Genomic DNA, 17,826 nt, shown 5'->3' on the forward strand with positions numbered 1-17,826 from the left:
CATGTAGGGAATTTAGAGGCTTGCATGCTAAATACAGCTGTGGCATACTTGGACATTAGTCTTTTATGTTGCCTTGTTTCTTTGCACTTAAACCTGAATGGGATTGGCCATACTGGCACGGAAAGAAAAAGTACAGCTCGGATGGGCCGATAGGATTTTCCTCTTATGTGAGATCTAAGTCCCATGTCAACATGAGACTGGACCACATGTTATAACAGTAATATTTAATTCCTCAGTGACTCCATGGATTTACTTTTTTATGTTCAAAAATGATTTATACATTTTTATATTTTTTATTTTTATCATCATTTATTCTATCACTTGATTGGCCTCTATCATAAATTCCCAACGTACCTTTTGTTGTTTCCAGGTGGCATGAAAATAAATCTCACAATCACAATTTTAGGGGAACTGAGATAAAAGATGGTCTAGAATCAATTAAACATGATGCTTTGGTGGACTTAGGCTTTTTTACAAATGTTAATGGAACATTTGCTTTGTTTTCTCTTTGAAAGCATACTCCTGTTTTTCTACACTTAATGCAAGCCACCTGGATTTAATAAGCAGAATCATTTACACCACAATGTTTCCCAAGAAAAAAAACAAAAAAACAAAAAAACATGTGGTCCAATTTTCAAGTAGCCAAGTAATTGTTAATCAAAGACTCAGGCTATGTGTTACAATATGCAAATCATGAAATTAAAACATTGAAACAGATGAGCATGTGCAATGCATAAAGTCCTTGCCTGTAATCTGGCATGAGATTGCAGTAAGGATTTATGTTAATGAAAAGCAGTGTGAGCCAAAACTGGTTTATTTTATGTTATTCATTTCTGCTCTGACGTAAGCATTTTAATTTGTTCGATTTTTTTTTTTTTTTAATTAGGTGTTTTATTCAGCCAAAATTACAATGTGTTATTAAATTGCGATTTTACTTCTCATCAGGCATAACAAATCGCTTACCTCTTTTTAAGTAAGTGATGATCTACACACAGTCATTATCACAAAATATACTCCAACAGGATGATTAAGGGATTTTGCATCATCCTGAAGGGGTTTTTGGTGGGTAATGAATGACTTGCTGTAGGTTATCCTGTCTTGGCAATTTACCAGATAAATAATTGACATGAAATAATTATTTGAGTTGAAATTATAATTAATTCAATAAAAATATTTGCAACGATTGACTGATCATAATTGAGTATTTCAGTAAACCTTAAAAGCATCAAATACTGACACACAAATAGACTACCAGTTTTAAAGTAGTGTTTACTTGACTTCTACATGAAAACGCTGGAACTCAAACATTTTCCCAGAAGTGATTTCTGAGCTGCAGACATTCCCTGATTTGATTTCAGAAATACCATTTATTATATTAGCATTGTGCAAATGAAACTCCTACTCTAATTTCTAACAGGAGGAGAAAGACAGGGTTTGCTAAAAGCTAAAATAAGCATTGACAGTGCAGTCAGGCACATGTGTCCCATATAGTGCCAGAAAATACTGCTAATGGCTTAACTCAGTCTGCACTTTTACAGTGTCTCTGGATAATTTCACATTGAGCTTTATTAGCAAAGCTCAATGTGAAATTATCCAGAGACACTGTAAATGTAAAGCAAACTCCAGCACTTTGTTATAAGATTGTTTGCCTGTTAGATATTAAGATTGTGAAGGGAATTGCTTTAATGCGAAAGAAAATGGAATAAAATATAATGACCAATACTGATGAATCACAACAATGACATACACATATCACAGCGTGTTAACATTAAGAGGTCAAGGGGTCGTTGTAATTACAGAGGCTTGCTTCGTCTTTTCATCGCATTTATCTTGTCAGGATGGTTGCCAACTTCAGCCAGGGAAAATAAGGGACACTCTCAATTGTTTTTATAGCAAATTTCAGATTCAAATTTCAAATTTCAGTAACTCATTGATGTTAAGTGATAACTGACTGAGCACAACAAACAAACATGAAATACTATGCAGTCATGCTGTGTAAATATGTATGTGTATAAAAAAACGGCATAATTGTTGTGATTCATAATAATGTTACTATGTCTCTATAAAAAGTCCAGGGTTAAGGTATAGAAAGTTAAATGACAAGTACAAATATAGAAGCAACAAATTCAGGTAAATATGTGCACCAATAAAATGCACAAAAAATTATTTCAATGAAATGTACATCCAAAAGTTCCCAAAGTTCTAATCCTAATTCTTTGAAATGTGGTGTGTTTCTGTATAATATGGTATGTTCAAATGTCTTTAATGTTAAGTTTTGCTCCATGTTCATGAGAAACCAATTTTATCCATTGGGATGGCTAGACGATAAGCATGCTGTGCTAGGAAATATACTGTAGTGCTCTGAAACACAAACTGTGGCGAAAAATAAATGGAAAATACAATTGCAAGTCACACCGAACAGTAGTAGAACTAGAAGCACCATGGTGTGTATTTAAAAAAAAAAAAAAAAAAAAAAAAATGAATGGAACATGGTACATTGAGAATGAGAATGATATAATAGCCAAGTCACCGCATCTGTGAGCTCCCCTCTGTGACTAGCAAGCTCTATTTGGCCTGACCTCCTTGTGTTTTATGGGTTGAACAGGAGAGATTTGAATCATTGAAGCTTCTTAGACATATTCACTGTCACAGAGAGCCTATCTTACAAGTGCCTTCCCTAATCTTGCAATGAGTTTCAGCCGTTCCTAAAGTGCTAATGGGATTGTACAAATGTATGCCTACAGCCATGGTGATCAGAATGAAATTTTGTGAGGCTGTTGTATTTTACATCCTTTTTCTCGTCACAATTTTTTCTGTTGCCTCACATCTAAGCAGAGCTGCTCAATGAGAGAAGGGCTGTGAGAAGAGGGTTCAAAAGAGACAACATCCTCCGAATCTTTACAACTCTACTCAAGACATCATTCCAGGAAGCTATCCCAGCAGTCCCTGATGGATTCACAGAAAAGAACAGACTAAATAGACATGTACAAAAAAACCCTGATTTTTATTTTATTTTATTTTTTCAATAGTTTAGGAATATTTGTGTTTCTGTGTTTAGAAATGCTTGAGAAACAAGAAATCAAAACATATTTATGTACAACATAACTGTTGAACAGTGTTATGGGTCAATGCATATGTAAATGTTAGTGCAAACATTGATATTTGACTCTGGTATACACTTGTACAGGAGAACAGATAACAGTAGCATTGAACCATTGCATCACACACAGATCCCTGAGGAAAGAGAATTAATTCGGAATTAAAACACCATGCACTGTTTGGCACTGTGTGCAGAGTGGATTGGACAGATAGATAGGGAAGGACAGATGGAGAGGGGGGACTCACATTTCAATGTTTTTAAATTTTAACATTGTGTTCAAGTTCAAGCCATCATTATAAATGCAATTTTATTTATTGTAGTAGTACCCCATTTTAAAATATATTTCTTTCCAATTTAAGATCCACTGATGATCTAATTCAGTCAGTTCCGCTTTGCCATTTCTGTTCCTGTCAAAGCAAATTGGATCAAAGAAGGATGCTGGGCATAGGCCTAACCTTTACAACAGCTGTTAAATCATTAGTGCTCAAATTCACAATTCTTCTTACTCCTTCCCATATATAGGGTGAATTCAGGCAAATAAATATACAATAATTAAAGCTAATAGAAACATATTTATATAAAGATATTTTAATCTATATTAGCAATATATTTTAATATTGTTGTATATCATATATATTTTTTTAAAGTACATCTGAATTTCTTTGCAATATAGGTTACAAGCATTGTAGAATGGGAGGGGGAGGCAAATCCATAGCCGGAGACTTGTGCGTCTGTTGGTAAAAAAATAAAATAAAAAATAGCCAATCATCATCAAGTATTTCACTTTCAGTGATTAGGAGTTTTTGAGAAAAGTAACATGGCAGAGGAAGCTAGCCTCCCTTGGTATCAACCAATCATCGACAAGACGCAAATTATATGATAGTTTGACCTGCTACCACTGATGTAACTATGGAGTGTAGCGATATTGAATATCTGATAGCAAACAAATGTACTACCATTCAAACAACAGCAACAAATTAAAAATAAAGGCAGACCCCATGCCTAAGTTGGATATAGGCTACAGCAATCAGCTTCACAGAACGACCGTCTTTTAACATGGACATTTAAAAAGACATTTAAATTGTGCTTTTGTAAAATAAAGAAAATAAACAAGGTGTGCTTTCTGCCTCTCCGTCTCGGTGAACTTTTTTTTCTTGAGCACGTCTATAAACTGAAACAAAACTCAGCCAATACTTGTCACATTTATGAGCCATATACCTTTATAAACATTTAAGTGTGTACTTTTAAATGATCGGATTCAAATTGAAAACAAATATTCTCTGTTTAAGTAATTTGTATAAAATCAACAAGATGTCCAGTTTCTCCAACCCTTGCTCATTAGTTTTAATTTGACCACGCCCACGCGCTCAAAAGAGATTGACATGCAAATCGTCCACATGGAACGCGAACGCGCTCATTACCTCAAACACAAAGCACCAAACTTCATCAGTCTCTGCTTTTCGTCGAGTTTGGAAGACACGCCGTGAGCTTACATTGGATTTATCTCAGAAGAAGAAGAACGTGATTTGTAGACAAGAAAGATGTAAGGTAAGAAATGTATTCTGAATTATATTAGTTAATATTATTGTTGCATAAACTTCACATTGCAGTTGAACTGTTGCTAGATATATGCTGAATATTATAATATTTAGACCCGTGTTTACTGTTAAATACTGTGTTTGTGGATATCTACTCAAACGTAGATATGTATAATATGGTAATCATAATGTTTCATATTTTGGAGCGGACTGTGCGTTTGAATGTTTCATATTCAAAATGCGCTGTGCGTTTGAAAAGCAAAACACACCAAACATTAGGCTTCATGTTTTTACTCCAATCTCATTTCATAACATCATAACGAATGGAAACATTTGAAGTAACATATGATAATCAATATATTTTTCTCTAGCGTAGTTGTTACTGAAGTGTTCCTTTTTAAAGATTTAGGGCTATAGGCTATTGTTATTATTTTATGCAGCACTGCAGCCTATGCCTACAAGGCACAAGGCACACACAGGGCGGCAGTGACTCAGTGGGTCAGGTAGGTTGTCTACAAACCGTAAGGTTGGTGGTTCAATCCCTGGTTCCACCTGACCAAGTGTTGAGGTGTCCATGAGCAAGACACCTAACCCCAGCTGCTCCCGACGAGCTGGATGGCGCCTTGCATGGCTGACACCGCCGTCGGTGTATGAATGGGTGAATGTGAGGCTATATGTAAAGCGCTTTGGTGGCCATAGGTCTGTGAAAGCGCTATATAAATGCAGTCCATCCATTTTACAACAAACCTGGTGTTCATTATATATTGTTGGAAACATTTGTGTGTGTGTGTGTGTGTGTGTGTGTGTGTGTATTCTGTGAATTTTAAAAAGCAATTTTAACCAGAAAAATCTAAAATGTATTCCCAAAATCGTGCAGCCCTATAGTTTCTCTTGATATCAGCATGTTCACAGCTGTTTTTTTTTTTTGTTTGTTTGTTTTTACAGGGACCAGATGCCCCACTGATGAGTCCTGCTGACTTCAACATTCACATGAGTCTCTGTACATGAACATGGTAAAGTGAAAAGTCAAACACCTTGGAAATGAAAGTATGTACAATGTTTTTAGGAATGGCACAAAGGTCTCTGTCTTTGGATCATTGTTTTCAATAATGTGCTTTTTTGTCATTTGTTGTGTATCTTTGGATTATGTTGTGTTGTAAATAAATCCAAACAATCAAAAAGCCATTCTTTTTTAAATCTCCTCATTCTTTGTGCAAGGTTCCTCATAATGATAGGGCCTGATAGCACCTAATAGGGCCATTAGGGGAGGGTCTTTGTCTTTCTCAGGTGTGAAAGCTATTAATATTCAGGATGTGTTTACGCCTACTCGCATAAAGCTTTCTTACAAAAAACACGTCTTACAAATTTTAAATCAATATATTGTCTTATCTGAATGAGCAGTCAGGATGATTTTCACATAGTTTTTAAGCAAATATTCTAGGCTACGTGATACAATTTTCAAAAGTCTTGTGAAGAAATAATCAGTATGGGTTTCATGACCTTATATCAGTGACAATTTTTTTTTGTTTTTTTCACAAACCACGCATAAATATCATTATCTCAAAACTACAAACTTTTACATACATGCTGCTAACATATTATTGTAGCATAGTTTGTGCTGAATACAGTGTAATCAGACTTTAGCCATGAAAGGGTCTGTTTACACCTGGCCACTTCATGCGTTTTCTCAGATCGGATAGCTATCTGATTTATCAAAACGATTCCATTTACACCTGATCACATAAATGTGTTTTTGCGAAACGGATTTAAATCCGATCTTCAATTCCCGCGCTATATGCAGATTTAAAGGACAAATCCAGTGAAAAATGAACCTGGGGTTAATTAACACATGGTTACCGAGTCGATTGTTCCCTGCGATGCGTTTTCATGAAAATCGAATGTAAAGAGTTTTATCTTTAAAAACAGATTAGCTCATAACACTAGTATATGGGGCACAGAGTAAGTAAAAGTAAATCGCTAGTTAATACCACTAACAAGGCTCAAAATAGCCTCACACTAACACGGTAGCATAATGAGGGTCCCTACATGCAAACCGAAGCATTGAGAACTTTGTAAGTGTACAGACAGTTTAATAAGAAGATACTTTATAAAGACAGTACATTACGCGTTTACATGCAGGAGCCATCTTGGAAAACATATACTAGTGTTATGAGCTAATCTGTTTTTAAAGATAAAACTCTTTACATTCGATTTTCATGAAAACGCATCGCAGGGAACTATCGACTCGGTAACCATGTGTTAATTAACCCCAGGTTCATTTTTCACTGGATTTGTCCTTTAATGGAGTGCACGTCATGAAAGCAACAGATATGAGCTGCATTTTATTGATCATCAGCTAAAATTTCAAAATCAAAGACCGCAATAAGAGAGAGCGGCAACAGCCCTGGTAAGATCATTTCGTTTCTTTACTTTTAATGATGATGACTGTGTGTTAAGCGTCTGCGACTTACTTTCACTTTGATTTGCGATAGTTTGCACGTTGGCTTAATGAATAGATGCTCAGCTGCGGCGATGCGTGTTCCAGTAGCGTCGTCATATCTGGCTATAACATTACATATAGCCTATAACACGCTCTCACACGTTTATTTTTTTTAGCATTTTTGGGAGGAGTACAATTTACATATGTGGTTTCAACAACCAGATGCATTTACACTTGTCCAGTTTTGTCTGGAATGCGGCACAGACCACCTCCTGAAGTGGTTTGAGCGATCGGATTCAAATCCGTCTCGAATGCGTTTCGGAGGGCATTTACACCTGGTCTTTGCACGATCGGATAGCTATAGCTGTAAACAGCCCCAAAATGTCACAAGTATCAGAAATAAGCACAAATGTCAGAGCATGTCAGAACACCTCCAGGGCCAGAAAACACCTCAGCTGCAACAAACGAAAGCCTCCAGACTCTAGCTGAACTGGTGCATTGATATAAATTTAATAGCCCCGTCTAAGAAACGATAGAAGGCTTAAATTAATGATTGATGGTTTGTTCAGGTCAGGTCTTTTAAAGTGCATATATTGCTAGAAACTTGGGATTTCATAATTTCACTCTCTTAAAATTAATTATTTGTGAGACTCGTGGGATTGTGTATGTGTGCATGTGTTTATGTGTTAGATATTAGTTGCATGTGTTAGAATAATCAATAAAGTCTCTTTTGGATTTAAAGAGAAGTGTTATTGTGTAATGTGCAAATGTATTGTCTTAAACTGCTGATCTTGTTACCGTGATAATAAATAGTGTTTTCAATATACTTTGGATTAGGGCTGGGCGATATGGTTGAAAACTGTATCATGATATAAGTGTTTCATATCGGTCGATATCGATAATTATTGATATTTTTTATGACCTATTTAAAATTGTCACCATTATGTGCTGTTCATAGACTTTCAGTTTGTTTTCATTCATCACTTGTGTTTCCCTGTCTGTGTTTCCAGCCACTAATCTGTTACCATGGACACTGATCACCTTCCTCACAGCTGCCTGTCGTTTGTATTAATCATCTCTGTGTATTTAAGTTCCGGCCTGTATTCAGTTCGTTGTCTGGTATTGTTTGTTCTTGTTCATGTCTCACCTGTTCCTGAGTTTATATTATTAAAGAAAGTGCTTGAACTACTTTCATCTCAGTTTTCCTTGCTACGAGCTGTGACAGAATACCAGACCAGAAAATGGATAATTTAGAGTTCATCGTCCTAGCTCAGAAGAGCCAGGATTTTTTGTCTTTCACCGCAAACTTCTTTTACCTTGCAGTCACCAGCCCCCTCGACGACGAAACCCTGAAGACCCTGTTCTGGATCGGGGCAACCTTCCACCATATGATCGACCTCCCAGACACCTCTAACCTGAACTGGAAGGAGGCCATCATCAGGTGTCTGGAGAGCGTCGCACCCCGATCCAGAACACAGCCAGACCCAGAGCCTGGATAGCAACCCTTGACCGCGGAGAACTTGTGCGTGCCCCCCGCAGACGGAGAGCTAACATCCGTGGCGACGCGCCAGCCAGAGCCCGAGATGAAGAGGACAGAGCTGACCCTCGCCCCGGAGGAGGAGCTCCAACAGGAGTCTGACCAGGGGTGTGAGCCCACGACATCTGCAGACGAGGGAACCCAATCGACGGAAAACGAGGACTGGCTGATCGACTTCACCGGAGAAACACCGTTTCCCACCCTATCCCACCCGTCATCTGCATCTTCGTCGTTTTCACACCACTCCAGTGACTGTATCTACCCTACCACCGACCTGTTAAGTACCTTCTTACCACCAAGCTCAGCTAGTCCTCCATCCCCAATGCTGCTGGATGTTCGCAGCCCTGCACCGTCTCTGGGGAGTCCCCCTGACTTCAAGCCGCAGGTCAGCCCTCCATCCGCAGCGGCCGTGCATAAGGATTCCGCTGCTCCGCCTCCAGCCTCGGTCCTCTGCACTCCATCTCGGCATGTCGACCTGCCGGCTCCGTCTTGGCTCCTCCCACCCGCGGCTCTGCCAGAGACCCTCGAACTGACGGCTACATCAGGTTCTCTCATCCTGTCGGCTCCCCCTTGGTCAGTCGTCACTCTACCTCCGCCATGGACTTACAGTCCGTCAGCTACGCTCCGTCCCTCTACCCCTTCGGCTACAGCGGGCTCCTCCTTCCCCTCGGCATCACCTCTGTCCTCCCTCACTCCGACTCCGCTCTCGGGTACTCTGGCTCCACCTCCAGCGTTCGTCACCGCGACGTCACCTAGATCTCCCAGTCCACTGGCTCTCTGTCTGCGCCCATGGATCCAACCGCCGAGTCTCTGTTGTTTGTTCCCCAGCTGCCATCAGCCTCTTCACCACCTGGTCTCCTCCCTCCTTCTACTCCGTCGTGGGCTGTCGGTACTGGACTGCTCTGGGTCTGCGCCACCAGGCCCCTTCCATCAGTGCCGCCAGGATGCATCCGGTCACTCCAGCCTCTCTCCTTTACTTCACCATCACCTCGTCCACCTCCAGAAACGGGAGTAATGTCACCATTATGTTCTGTTCAAAGACTTTCAGTTTGTTTTCATTCATCACTTGTGTTTCCCTGTCTGTGTTTCCCGCCACTAATCTTTTACCATGGACACTGATCACCTTCCTCACAGCTGCCTGTCGTTTGTATTAATCATCTCTGTGTATTTAAGTTCCTGCCTGTATTCAGTTCATTGTCCGGTATTGTTTGTGTTTGTTCATGTCTCACCTGTTCGCCTGTTCCTGAGTTTATATTATTAAAGAAAGTGCTTGAACTACTTTCATCTCCGTCTTCCTTGCTACGAGCCGTGACAAAAATAAGGACCAGGAGAAAAATATATTACATTTAAACATTTTTATTTTAAACTTAACCTTCCTCTGATCATAATCCCCTCAGTTATAAAGGCAGAAATGTCAACACAACCATGGAAAACACTCAAATAATTAAATTGTAAACATAAGTCTAAAATCACAAAGAAAATGTAAGAAATGCTTAATAAAGTGTAATAAAATAGTGCAAAGTGAGAAGAACTATTTTCTGCAATTTAGTGCTAGGAAGTTCACTAGCTGACTCACCTTCTGGTGAATAAAGTGTTTTAAAATATGTGCAGTGTTTTGTAAACATACGAGAAATTAAAATAAAAATGAGGTAGACTTTACATCTGTAACATAAATAACAAACCTGATACAGTACAGTAACATTGTTTGAAATATAAAACCAGCATAGAAATATGAAAAAGTAACTCTTCAAGTTATTCTTACTCTTAACATACTTGAACTATTCAAGTATATTTTCACTCCAGGTTTTGTGCTAGGAACACCAGCTGGTTGACCTTCTCTGGGTCTAAAGCTGCCCTGGTGGATGTAACAATATTACCCCCAGTACTAAAAATTCTTTCTGAGGGGGTGCTGGTGGCTGGGATGCACAAGTACTTTTTCGCCAACTGAGACAATCTGGGGAAGTTGCGTTCATGTAGCCTCCACCAGTCCAGAGGTTCAGACTCACTGTCTGCATCAGGGCACATCTGTGAGATCATCTGTGTCAGGGTCAGCATATTTCTCGTCGAGATAGATCATTATTTTTGTCTTCAGATCTTTTGTGAGCTGAGTGTCCCCCTCATTAACTTTCAGCAAATTAGAGCGGAAAAGGTGGAGCACAGGCTTCACGTATGAGACCGTCACATATGACTCCCCAGAAAGGGAGTCTGTGAACTCCAGGAGAGGAGTTAAGGCCGCATGCATTGACACAAGGACGTCAATATCCTACCACGTTGGGATCAGGTGCCTGTTGTTTTTGTCAGAAGACAGAACTTCAGTGATGGCCTTTTGTTGCTCTAGGACCCTTGCCACCATCTTTTGTCTTGAGCCCCACCTGGTTAGTGACTCTGTGACCAGCTGGTGTGTGGGAAGATGGAGACGTTGCTGTGCTTCAGAGAGCGCACTCTTTTTCTTCCACGAGTAAGAAAAGGCAGAGACCACTTGCAAACACCTATAGCCCTTTCCACTCTTCTATCCTGTCCTGCAGCACCTGCAGAAAAACAACACCAGCGTAAATAACTGATAATTACGGTGGCCCAGTAGTGCACAACACAACGAAATTTAAAAAGCAAACATAAGTTCACAACACAACGAAATTAAGCCACAACACAACGAAATGAATCCACAACACAACGGAAATGAGCCACAACACAACGGAAATAAGCCACAACACAACGGAAAATGTACAACACAACGAAATAAAGCCGCAACACAACGGAAATGCTCCCGACCACTAGAGGGTTCTCGGAGCGTGGTAAAGTTAGTTTTCCTTGCCATTGTTCTATAGAGTCGGCAGTCTTAATTTATCAATACCACGATTAGTTTTTACAGTATGCAACCATTATATATCGACATAAAATATACTTCAAAATCACCTACATGAATTATAGCTGTGTATTTATACTGGAGAATTATTTGACGCACTACCACAGCGCATGATCCCTGAGGGAACGTCTGGCAATTCCACCAAGTGGTTAAAACGTATAATTTATAATATAATTTGATAAATAAAAACACAAACCATTTGGTGAATTGCAGAATTACAGGAATGTATTGGCACAATTTCACCAGTAATAAGTCAGTCTGTCACTAGGAACCTACCACAAGCTTTAGGACATGAAAAAAGTAGGCCTAATGTTTTTATAAAAAAAACCAAATTGTGTACTGTGCATATAGGGAGCTACTGGCACAATTTCACCTGTTGTAAGTCAGTCTGGTTAATAGGAACTACAACCTTTGAAACATGATAAAAGAAAAAAAAACTTTTATTATATTACAGAAATGTCCTAAAAAATAACAATTGTTTACTGTAATGAAGGGAGGTATTGGAAAAAAATCAGCTGTAGTAAGTCAGTCTATTACCAATACAATAAAGCTTTGGATTTGGAACATGTCTGTTTTTGAATGTTAAAAGTAATTTTAATGAATACAAATTATACATTTTAACAACTTGAAAGAATTGGCGGACGTTCCCTTAGGGATCATGCGCTGGTAGCGCGTCAAAGCATTCTAGAGTATAAATATGCAGCTATAATGCTGCATAATGGTGATTTTGAATTAATAAATGTCGATATACAATGGTTAGCTACATACTGTTAAAACTAATAGTTAAAACTAATAAACTAATAGTTAAATGTTTTAGACTCAGTGGCATGGAAAACATCTCGGGTTACGTATGTAACCCTTGTTCCCTTAGAGGGAACGAGACTGCGTCAATGACACTTTGGGGACACTCCCTTAGCGTAGCGGCTCTGAAGTATGAATGAAAACTAATCCAATCCTATTGGCGTTGCGTCGTGACGAAATGCGTGACGGCATAGGCGGAAGCTATAATAGGACGCCGGCACAGCATAAAGTTAGCTTCGCGATGAAGCAAGCGCTCCCAGGCAGGGGGAGGCGTGGCGAAGGGACGCAGTCTCATTCCCTCTAAGGGAACAAGGGTTACATACGTAACCTGAGACGTTCCCTGTCAAGGGAACTCGACTGCGTCAATGACACTTTGGGGAACAAATACCCACTATGCCACAACGAGCCCTGCCTGTCCCAGTGTGAAGCTGAATACAGGCACACTCAGGACGAGAGCACAAGGGTGCCAGGTGTCGAGGGAAGGTCCAAACTATAAAACCTAATAAAGGTATGCGGGGTAGCCCACCCTGCTGCATCGCAGACTTCTTGGATGGGAACCCCAGAAAGGAGGGCTCTAGAGGACGCCATGCCTCTGGTAGAATGAGCCCTCGCGGCCAGAGGTGAAGGCAGATTGCGCACCTGGTAGGCCGAAGATATAGCTTGAACGATCCAGTTACTGATGGTGGGTTTGGAGGCAGGAAGCCCCTTCTTGGGCGACCCGAAACACACCAGCAACTGGTCCGACTTCCGCCACGAAGAGGACCTCTGAATATAGATTCTGAGAGCTCTGATGGGGCAGAGCCGATGAAGTCTCTCTTCGACCGCCGTCTCATGAGGTGGAGGATGGAAAGCCTGCAGAACCACAGGCCGAGCCACATTGGATGGAACCTTAGGTAGATAGCCCGGCCTAGGATGAAGGATGGCTCTGATGTCGCCTGGAGCAAACTCCAGGCACCCGTTAGATAGAGAGAGCGCCTGAAGATCTCCTACCCTTCTTAGAGAGGTAATGGCCAACAGGAAAGCCACCTTCAAGGACAGGTTCTTGGCCTCAGCCGACTCCAGAGGTTCGAAGGGGGCCTCGACCAGCCCTTTGAGAACCACTGCCAGGTCCCAGGTGGGAACCCTGGTACGAGCCGCAGGTCTCATCCTCCGAGCCCCATGGAGGAAACGTACGACCAGCTGTTGTCTTCCCAGCGGTCCATTACCCAGAGGAGCATGGAAAGCCGCAATGGCAGCCACGTACACCTTAAGTGTGGATGGGGTAAGACCAGCAGAGAATCGATCTTGGAGGAACTCCAGCACTGAAGCCACTGGGCAGTTAACTGGATCCACTTCACGTTGTCTACACCATGTGGTGAAGACATTCCACTTAAGGCAGTACAATTTCCTCGTGGAGGGAGCTCTAGAGCTTAGTATGGTCTCAGTCACTCCTGCTGACAGACCAGCTTCTAGGTACTGTGCCCCCTCAGGGGCCAGACCCAAAGACTCCACAGCTCTGGGCGAGGGTGAAATATTGAGCCCTCCGCCTGTGTCAGCAGGTCCCTCCTGATGGGAATCTCCCATGGAGGGCCGTCCAGGAGTGATATGATGTCCGAGAACCATACTCGGGCCGGCCACAACGGGGCTACCAACAGTAGACTGACCCCGTCGCGACGGACCCTCTCTAGAACTCCCGGGAGCAGAGCGATCGGGGGAAAGGCATACAGACGCAGCCTCGGCCACGTCTGCACCATAGCATCCAACCCCAGCGGGGCTGGATGAGTGAGGGAGAACCACAGTGGACAGTGGGTCGTCTCTCGAGACGCAAACAAATCCACTTCCACTGGGCCGAACCTCTGACATATCAACTCCACCACATCCGGGTGGAGCCTCCATTCCCCGGGCCTCAGCCCCTGCCTCGACAGGACGTCTGCTCCTAGGTTTTGGTCCCCTGGGACGTGCTTTGCTCTGAGAGACAACAGTTTCCCTTGAGACCAGAGGAGAATCTGATGAGCCAGTCTGCATAGAGGGCGTGACCCCAGTCCCCCCTGATGGTTTAAATAGGACACCACTGACGTATTGTCTGTTCTCACAAGAACGTGGTGACCCTTGAGGTCTGGGAGAAAGCTCCTCAGAGCCCGGAATACCGCCAACATCTCCAGGCAATTTATGTGCCAGGAGGAATGTTGGTTCTGCCACAGACCTCTTGTAAAGCGGCCGTCCATGACCGCGCCCCAGCCCGTGAGGGATGCGTCTGTCGAAACGGCTCTCCGGTGACATGACGCTCCCAACACAGGCCCTTGGGACAGAAACCAAGGCTTCTTCCACATTGATAGGGAACGAAGGCATTTGCGCGTAACCCTTATCATGCGAAATGGATTTCCCCTCGGAGAAAACCCCTTGATTCTCAACCACCACTGTAGGGCCCTCATGTGCAGCAGGCCAAAAGGAATCACGGTGGATGCTGCTGCCATGAGCCCTAACACTCTCTGAAAATGTTTCACAGTGATGGCTTGGCCTAGCTTTAACCCTGACACCGTGGCCAGGATGGACTCGATCCGTGCAGGAGACAGCTGTGCCCGCATCAAAACCGAGTCCCACACCACTCCCAGGAACGTAGTTCTCTGGGCTGGTGTCAACACGCTCTTTTTCGTGTTGAGTCTCAACCCCAAGCTTTGAATGTGGCCAAGGACGACATCTTGATGCCGAACCGCCATATCTCGAGACTGGGCCAAAATGAGCCAGTCGTCGATGTAGTTTAGCACACGGATGCCCTGGAGCCTCAGCGGGGCCAGAGCTGCATCCATGCACTTGGTAAATGTGCGAGGGGAGAGAGCTAGGCCGAATGGAAGAACCCGATACTGGTACGCCTTGCCCCCAAAAGCGAACCTCAGGAACTTCCTGTGAGAGGGAAGGATGGAGACGTGGAAGTATGCGTCCTTCAGATCTATCGTGACAAACCAGTCCTCGGACCTGATTTGGTTCACGATCGTAGGAATGGTGAGTATCTTGAACCTGAATCTCCTCAGAGACCGATTCAGATGCCTTAGATCTAGAATTAGACGCAACCCTCCATCCTTCTTTGGAACTATGAAGTACCGGCTGTAGAACCCGGACTCCCTGTCTGGTGGAGGAACATACTCTATGGCCTCTTTTGCCAGCAGCGAGTGAACTTCCTGTTCTAACACTAGACCCTGCTCTGGGTCCACTGCAGTCCAGAGCACCCCGCTGAACTTGGGTGGGCGCATGCGGAACTGAAGTCTGTACCCTCTTTCCACAGTACGCAGGACCCAAGGTGATATATTGGAGAGGCTTCGCCATGCCTCTGCAAAATTAACCCTCGGGGCTGGTGTCTAGTGTTTTGTGAGAGCCCTTGACGACTCCCTGAAGCGGAGGACCGGCAGGGAGTGGTCGAAAACGACTCTCGTTGTGCGACCGCGAACGCTGCCTGACCACAAGCCTGTGGGGTGGACAGAGCAGCGTGCGTTCGCTGGAAACTGATGTGTCCCGAAGCGCCAAAGGCGGCGGGATACTGACACCAGTTTCCTGAGGGCCCAACGGAAGAGAGGACCTCGATCGCTCTCTCTCGTGGGGGCGGCCCTCAGAGGTCCCACTGACATTAGGACCTCTTTCCCTTAGCCTTCCTAGCCTGAAGGACAGTTCTTAAATCTGCCCTCTCAGGAGGCTGCGGGTGAGAGCGCCGTCCAGAGTCCCAAGCTCTTCGAGGGGGAGCTCTAGAAGCAACACTCTCTCTTTGACCCTGCCTATATGAGGAGCTTGCAGGTGGCTGAGGCTGGTCACTTCTCCCAGAAGCCGCCTTCCTGGACCTCGAGCGGCGAGGGATGTACTGCCTAAAAGCTGCGCTCTGTTTCCTGGCTTCCTGAAATCTGTCGACGACCGTATTGACTGCGTCGCCGAACAGACCAGTGGCCGAAACAGGGGCATCCAAAAGAAAAGCTCTATCTTTCTCCTTTATACCGGAAAGATTGAGCCACAGATGCCTCTCCGCAGTCACCAAAGCTGCCATGGAGCGCCCAATAGCACGGGCCGTCTCCTTGGTAACCCGGAGAGATAAATCTGTGGCTCTGCGCAGCTCCGCGACATCCTCAGGTGTCGGGCCCTCGCCCTCATCAATGTCCTGTAGCAGGTCGGCCTGGTAGGCCTGCAAAATAGCCATGGTGTGCAGGCTCGCACCAGCCCGACCCGCTGCCATATACGCCCTGCCTACTAAGCCAGATGTCGTACGACAGGGCTTAGAAGGCAACGCCGGGGCTTTGAGAGATGACGCCGCGTCAGGAGACAGATAACTGGCCAAAGATTCCTCGACCTGCGGTAACACCCCATATCCATTTTCTTTAACCCCCATGATGTTGCTGTAATCCAATATCGGGGGATTAGACAGGCGAGCAGAAAACGGCCTGTTCCATGACTTACACAACTCATCGTGTAAGTCTGGAAAAAATGGCAAAGCCCTGCGTGGAGGCTGAGGTCGGTGCTGTAAAAAGCGCTCATCCAGTTTGCTTGAAGCACGCACTTCCTGCCTCTCTTGAGGCCAGTTAATATTTAATTTCTCTACAGCACGTGTAATAACTTCTAAAAGCTCCTCATATTTAACTGGTACAGATGAGGTTTGCACAGTGTGTGTGGGCTGTTCAGAAAATTCCCTTTCCGCGATGCTGAGCACATCTAATTCCTCGGAATCAGAGAGCTGCAGCACGGGATTATCAGCGCGAGCGGAAGAAGCCGCGGGGCGGGCTTCCGCACGGGGAGGAAGGGAATCCGAGCTATCAGACGAGGACCGGGAAAGTGCAAAAGCAGTCCCGGTCGCGTCTGCTAGCTCTCTCTGCGAGCCCCACGAACTGAGCCGCCGCGCCGCCTCAGCGGACGCGGGACCAGAACCGCGGGGAGTGCGAGGTTGGCCAGCTTCATCAAATATAGCCCGCCGCGAGCGCAGCACTCGAATGGGTAAACTCTCACAGTGGCCGCAAGCAGCCCCCTCGAGGTCTGCTTGGGCGTGCTGCATTCCCAAACATAGCACACATAAATCATGAGTATCCCCGCCCGTGATGTAGCGTGGGCAGGGAGGAACACACAACTTAAACTGCTCACTAGCCATTTCACATACTTTTTCTTTTTGTTTTTTCTCTTTTTCAGTTTTCACACACAACAGAGAGGCGCTTGCTGAAGAGCGAAAAGCTAACTTTATGCTGTGCCGGCGTCCTATTATAGCTTCCGCCTATGCCGTCACGCATTTCGTCACGACGCAACACCAATAGGATTGGATTAGTTTTCATTCATACTTCAGAGCCGCTACGCTAAGGGAGTGTCCCCAAAGTGTCATTGACGCAGTCGAGTTCCCTTGACAGGGAACTAACTTTATCGCGCTCCGAGAGCCCTCGGGAGCATTTCCGTTGTGTTGCGGCTTTATTTCGTTGTGTTGTGGCTCATTTCCATTGTGTTGCGGCTTTATTTTGTTGTGTTGCGGCTTTATTTCGTTGTGTTGTACATTTTCCGTTGTGTTGTGGCTCATTTCTGTTGTGTTGCGGTTTTATTTCGTTGTGTTGTACA

The sequence above is a fragment of the Abramis brama genome, assembly GCF_963993115.1.
Source record: "Abramis brama genome assembly, chromosome: 2".
Lineage (NCBI taxonomy): Eukaryota > Metazoa > Chordata > Actinopteri > Cypriniformes > Leuciscidae > Abramis > Abramis brama.